Source organism: Pongo abelii, chromosome 8, assembly GCF_028885655.2.
Source record: "Pongo abelii isolate AG06213 chromosome 8, NHGRI_mPonAbe1-v2.0_pri, whole genome shotgun sequence".
Lineage (NCBI taxonomy): Eukaryota > Metazoa > Chordata > Mammalia > Primates > Hominidae > Pongo > Pongo abelii.
Genome location: NC_071993.2, coordinates 117331661 through 117339201, shown reverse-complemented (window position 1 = coordinate 117339201; position 7541 = coordinate 117331661).

Sequence of the window (7541 nt, the reverse complement as noted above, 5' to 3'; positions counted from 1 at the left end):
CGCTCTGTCGCCCAGGCTGAAGTGCAGTGGCGCAATCTCGGCTCACTGCAAGCTCCGCCTCCCAGGTTCACGCCATTCTCTTGCCTCAGCCTCCGGAGTAGCTGGGACTACAGGCGCCCGCCACCACGCCCGGCTAATTTTTTGTATTTTTTTTAGTAGAGATGGGGTCTCACCGTGTTAGCCAGGATGGTTTCGATCTCCTGACCTCGCGATCCGCCCGCCTCAGCTTCCCAAAGTACTGGGATTATAGGTGTGAGCCACCGCGCCTGGCCTCACAAGAGGAATTTTCATAAGGAAGGTGTCAAATATTGCAAAGATGAAGTGATTGGCAGAGTGGCTCTCTGAGAGTTAGGAGGGTTTTGATGACTTTGTGTATGACAGTCATTTCAGTGATACGGTGGAAGACTACAATGGGCTATGAAGTGGCAGCAAATAGAAACATAGGGTCAAAGGCTAGGAAAAGGGGCTAGAAGGGAAGCAAGGCTGAAGCTGCAGGAATGAGGGAATGATGAGAGAGGAAATTTGGGGAGAGAGAAGCTTAGCCCAGCTGGAGCTGTTTCCCTTGGACAAGAGCAAGGAGACTTCTCCCTTTGACTCTGAGATGCAAGAAAGGAGGGGAAGAAGGGTTTCTTTGATACAGAGTCAGGGCTGCTACATATGGTTATATCGGTCATGTCCTGTATGTGGATCCCTGGCAGAGAGGAGCATTCTGCTCTCCAAGCTATAAGCCCTGATGTGGGGCTGTGTCTACCTAGAGGAAGAGGCATCCTTACTCACATAATATCTAAACATGTCTCTGTGGCATCACATTTGCTGAAGGGAGGGGGTACTTTTGAAATGAGAGGAGTTTTCCCTTATCCCCTTTGCAAGGCATGTGACAGGGCTGTGGCTTGCTTTTTTGGTGTCCTGCTGCTCAAACCCCTAGCAGAAACATGCAAACAGGCAGGTCATGGGGAGTGCTTTTGGGCTTCGACCCCATGGCAGCATCTAGGGTTAAGTGTGTACAGCTCCCAAAGCCCCAGTGGGCGTGTGTTACAGTGCACTCTTTCAGTTTTGCTATCTGCAGGTGGCTTGTGTTAATCAGCTCAATTAGACCCTCTGCCTTATTGCAAAGACAGAGGATTTCTGTATCCCGGGTTCTTGCCTTAGTATATCGGAAAAATTGGGTCACATGTGGGCTTGGAGGATGGGTGCAAGGTTTTTTATTGAGTGGTGGAAATAGCCCTCAGTGAGATGGATGGGGAGGCCGGGGGAAGATGGTGTGGGAAGGCTGTCTTCTCCTGTCCCCTGTCTTCCAGTTGGCCGGACTCTTCCAACCGCATCCCCCCACCAAATTCCACATTGTCCTGTCATCGATGGCCTGCCAGCGTCTGCTGGTGTCTGTCGGTGTGCTCCTCTTCTCCTCTGATCCTCTTGGCATCCAGCCGCTTGTGTGTGGGCCCGCTAGGATCTTTGAGTTTTTGTGGGCACACGATGCGGGGTGTGGCGGGCCAGGGTGGTCTTGGAAAAATGCAACATTTGGGCAGGAAACCAGGAATGCTTGTCTTCACTTAGGTCCCTGGGCACAGTCCTGAAGGTGGAGCCCTCACCAGGGACCTCACCCTTCTCTACCCAGCACTTCCCTGCCCCTCTCTCATATCGCCTTTTTCTAAAATTTACAAAAGTGGCCTTTAAAACTTACGTATTTTTAAATAAATATGCCATGAGGACTCTTATGAGATCTTGATTTCTCTGCTTTTTAAACATATGACACATCATATATCGAAGAAATAAAATATTACAGACATAGTGAAAAGCTTTCTGTAGTACCCCAATGCCCCTCCTTCTTCCCCGGAGACAACTGCTATCCTGAAGTTGATATTTTTCATTTTCATCATGGTCTTATACTCTGCTACCGATGTGTTCTCATAAACAATATGAAATATTTTTCCATGACTTTAAAATTTGTATAAATGGTCTCCAACTATACATATTGTACTGAAATTTTCTTTTTTTGTTGTTGCTTAACATTTTTTTGAGATTTATCCATGTTGATATTTGTACCTCTAGTTCATTTGTCTTTTTTTCATTTCATAAAATATTTATCCAATACTCCAGTGAATAAATATACCACACTTTTCCCAGCAGTTTCCTGTTGATGGGCATTCAGGTTTTGTTTTAAAGTTTTCATTTTTAAAATTAAAGCTGTAATCAGTTTTATGTGTCTCCTTATTACATATCCAAGAGCTTCTCTAAGAACAGAATTGCTGGCTACAGGAGTACCCACCTTACCCTTACTAGATAATGCCAAATTGGCCTCCACAGTGGGTATGACAATATGTAGTTCCACTAGTCGTGTATGAGTGTTACCATTTGCTGAGTGTTTTCTTTTCAGACTTTAACATTTTCTCCTACTTGAGGGGCTACAGTTTTTGTGGATATATCCCTGATTATTCATAAGTTTGAGTATTTTTCATATGTTATCTGCCATTGGGGGTTCTTTCTTTTGTAAATTGTTTGTTTAGATAACCTCCTACTTTCCTTCTTTCTTCTACTTTTCATTTTTCCATTAGGTTATTTATCTATTTTCTAAATGATACATAGGATTTTTTAAATTATTATTATTATGGCTACTAATTCTTTATCACAAGTAACTTCTCATGGTCTGTGGCTTGTCTTTAACTTTTTAAGAATGTCTTTGTATACATGATTTACATTTTAATATAGTCATATTTTTTCAATATTTTCAAGGATGACTAAAACCTGAAGGTGTATGTGCTGGAGGGGGAAGGTATCTTAGGAAATTCTTGCCAAATGATCTTTCTTTTCTCTGTAAAATGAAAGGGGAGGACAACTCTTAGATATAGCTGTAGAGTTCCTGAGATTCCACCTTCCATCACCTTGTATTAACTGAGTCCACACCAAATGCCTAGACCTGGGAGTTGGCTGGGGTTGAGGGGAGGGGGATGAGGTAGGATTTCATACACGGAACCCTGCCTTACTAGAACTTACCATCAGAGGACTAATAAGCATTAGACTGTGTAGCTCTGAAATACTGCAGTAGAAACTTGAGGAAGGAGAGATTGGGATAGGATTGAGTAATTGTCTATGGACTGGATTCATCAGGGCAGACTGTATGTCAAATTTTATGACTTCCTGTACAGTTAGGAATCACAGAGTCTTAGGCTGCAAAGAAATATAAGCAAGAGTATTCATGGATAATGTCTTAGTTAATGGAAGGAGAAAAAGTATATTAAAGTATAATATATAAAATTATATTGAAATTATGCCTACAAAAGGTATCTTTACATTTATATTTTAAACCATTGTATTATATATAGTATATATTGTCTTTATAATTATATATTTATATTTTATATTTAAAGCCATTAAAATTTTTCAAATTGTGGGAAGTTTCATTAAAGAAAATTAATAGATAACTGGTGGTCAATTGACCATGGAAGGAAAATCTTCATCTATAGCTTTCATATAAATATTTTATAAGGAGATTTAGATACAGTAGTTATAAAAGAAGTAACAATTTTGTATTTTGATTAAATATGTCCTAGGTTGAATTCATTAAATATTAACAGTATCAGAAGTGACTAATTCCACAAAACTAGGTATTTCACTTTATGAATGTGATGTGCACACAAACTAATTTGTCTAAATGACCTTATTATGTAAAAAAAAATGACATATGTCCAGAAAAAACTTGCTAACAACTTTTTTAAATTCCTACTGTTGGTTAAATGTCTTCATTTTTAAAAGTGTTTAAAACTACATTTAATAAAGTCTGAAATTATTTTTTAAAGATAATAAATAAATGTATACAGTTAAAACATCTATCTCTTTATCTGTATTACATTTAAGTGTTATACCAATAAAAAATGTTTATGGGGTGATATCCTACATAAGGCAATAAGGTAAAGTAGGTTGGGAATAAACTATTCTTGTAATTTTAGGTAAAATAAAAACAAATTTTAAATGTGGGGAGAAAAATAAATATAAGTAAGGAAATGGAGGCCCACTGAAATTAAGGTCTCTCTGCAGAAGGTCTCACAGCTAGTGAGAGGCAGAATCCATACTAGAACTACAGATTCCCATCCAGGGTGCTGTCTCACCTGCTCATTAAGAATGTTGACATGGGGCCGGGCGTGGTGGCTCATGCCTGTAATCTCAGCACTTTGGGAGGCTGAATTGGGTGAACTGTTTGAGCTCAGGAGTCTCAAGACCAGCCTGGGCAACATGGCAAAACCCCATCTCCACCAAAAATACAAAAAATTAGCCAGGCACGATGGCATGCACCTGTGGTCCCAGCTACTCGGGAGGCTGAGGTGCGAGGACTGCTTGAGCCCTGGCGATGGAGGTTGCACTGAGCCATGATTGTGCTAATGCATTCCAGCCTGGGCAATAGAGTGAGACCTCATCTCAAAAAAAAAAAAAAAAAAGAGGGCTGAGCACAGTGGTTGACACCTGTAATGCCAGCACTTTGGGGGGCCGAGGCAGGCAAATCACCTGCTGTCAGGGGTTCGAGACCAGCCTCACCAACATGGAGAAACCCCATCTCTACTAAAAATACAAAATTAGCCGGGTGTGGTGGCACATGCCTGTAATCCCAGCTACTCGGGAGGCTAAGGCAGGAGAATTGCTTGAACCCAGGAGGCAGAGGTTGAGGTAAGCTGAGATTATGCCATTGCACTCCAGCCTGGGCAACAAGAGCGAAACTCTGTCTCAAAAAAAAAGGAATGTTGACATATCTTCCTTTGATAGTAAAATAGTTTTGAGAGTGATGTGAAGAAAAAACTAATTAGTCAAAACAGAACATCAACACCCCAAAAAGCCCATGACCATTAAATGTGGCACAGAAACTGTTAGAAACAGCTATTATATTCACATCCATTTGTTCGTCTTATGAGGATATAGGGAAATATGTTATCTTCATTTTTTTTCCAGATAAGACACAAAGAACATGTTCAATACTTTCATAAGCCACAAGATCAATGGCCACATGTATCTATACATCAAAGCTACTTTCTTGTCTCAGTTACATGAATATTGTTCTTCTACTGAAAGCCAGGTTAATTGGTTCTACTTAATGTTGCCTGTAGAGAAAGCATCAAACTTGGGCAGCCAGTAATGGTGAAAAAAATAGACCAGAGCTATGTGGATTAAATTGCTCATAACCAAGCTGCTATTACAGCTCTCATTTTTCATATCTATATCCTTACCAGCACACATGAATGTAAAAATCACTTCCAATAGCCTGTAAAAAACATGCTATCATTAGGATTAATCAAAAGTTCTTTCCGTAATGAAAATGCCTAAAACATTCACTCCTTACTTTTTACTATAGTAACAAACTTATGAAGAAATTGATAACATGTGTCCAAGTGTCAGAGAAATATTATAACACCAATTACAAGAAATCTTTAGAATATTTGCCAAAGCCAAATATAGTGTTCACTGATACCAAAAATATACTTTCTCTGTGTTCTCAAGGAGATCAAATGTAGTCCAACTAAACAGTCATGTTATCAAGGAGGCTCATCTCGCCAGGTGCTGAAGATGCAAAGAACAGGGTGTGAATACCCCCTACCCCCTTGGATATAATGTCTCAAGGCTCCCAGTTCTAAACCCAGTAGTCCAGGGTTCTCTTAACAAATATAAAAAGACTAAGGGGGCAGAAAAGAGAAGCAAGGAGCTCTACTCATGAAAGCTGGTGAGTTGTCACCAATGCCCATTAGAATTGGGTCTTTTGGTGGGGCGTGGTGGCTCATGCCCGTAATCCCAGCACTTTGGGAGGCTGAGGTCAGGAGTTTGAGACCAGCTTGGCCAACATGGCGAAACCCCATCTCTACTAAAAACACAAAAAAAAATATTAGCCAGGCGTGGTGGCGGGCGCCTGTAGTCCCAGCTACTCGGGAAGCTGAGGCAGGAGAATCACTTGAACCCAGGAGGTGGAGGTTTGGAGATTGCAGTGAGTTGAGATCGGGCTACTGCACTCCAACCTGGGTGACAGAGTGAGACTCTGTACCAAAAACAAACAAAACAAAACAAAACAAAAACAAAAACAAACAAAAAAACTGGGTCTTTAAAGGCATTCTTCCAGGCAGGGAAGTGGGGAAAGGCATGTGAGGTAAAGCAGACACTTGGAGCAAAGGCAGTAATGCATGAAAAGGCAGGGCAGGTTTACATACGGAGTGTGTGCCAGTGCTAAGGCTGTGACAGCATCACCAATGGCCTTATATGTTGGGCTAATAAAGGATTTCAATGAGTAGGTGTGGCCGTGCTAGGATTGGTGTTTCCAGAAGATCAATCTGATAACCAAGAGTGTAGGATGCGTCTCAGGAAGGAATTCATTCTTAGGCTATTGCATTAGACGAAGCGAGAAATGATGACAGCCTGGTTTGCAACGCAGGGGATAGAGGAAAGGGAATACGTCCAAAAGACTTTCAGAGGGTCTTTAAAACTAGTTAAATGACCATAAGGGAGGAAAGTTATTTCTTCAGCTAAAACTAGAAAAAAAAATTAGGAAGAGCATCAGTGTCACGAAATACAATAAAAGCCAAGGTCAGGCAAAAATATCAATTTAAAATCTTCTTTCTAGCCAATCATACATTTACTATCTGCAAATAGGCTATTTTCAGAAAATATCATTTATTCTTCCTTTTCTTTCTCTTTTTATAAAACTCACTCTAATGGCTTTTTGATGAAATGGAGTAAATCATCACCAATTGTGCCAAAATATTTTGGAGTATTCTGCAACAGAGGAAATGCTTAATCTTTGTACCTGAGATGCTTCTGCATAAGCAAACTCTCCTACAGCATAAAATATATATATATATCAGAAATCAATTTGAAGTAAACATATCATCTGCAGGAAGTGCTGAGGCATTTCTCCATTAGTTTTAATCCAAGGGAAACAAGATGAGAAGGTGATGTTTCATGATCTCTAATATGGGTAGCTTTGGCAAGAGAGACAATGTCAGAGACACCAAAAATAGGGGTGATACTCAGAAAGTATGCCTTTTTCCTCTGTGTAGCAGATGTTATGGTATGCTTCCCAGATTCCCTCTTTAGGACTGAGGTACTCATCTTCCTAGCAGTTGGGAGTGCTAGTAGCTGACAGCTCTTAGCTGAATTGCTCTTAGCCCCTTTCACAGGGATAGCCCCCATCTGTTGGCTGGTCAATTGATGATGAGTGAACATAAAGCCCTGGCCCCTTGACTTAAGGGACAGGGGCATCTCAGATACAGAAGGGCCATCCCAGTTCCAGAGCTTCTATAGGACAGATTAAGGTCCCTATTGCAAGCACATAACAGTTCACCTTCTTCCTCTGTCCAGTCCTGCCCATCATCCCTCACAGGTGATGTTCCCAAGGACACTCTCCAAAACTTTACCTCTCACACAGAAATCTTAGAGTCCTTTCCCCATGAAACCCAATGTACAAAGCCAACCAGGACCACAAGGAGCCTTTCATGAGCAATAATCACAGAGGATGAGGGTGTCACTACAAAAGTCCCTTGAACTTTTACAGGTCTTTAACAAAATGAGCCACA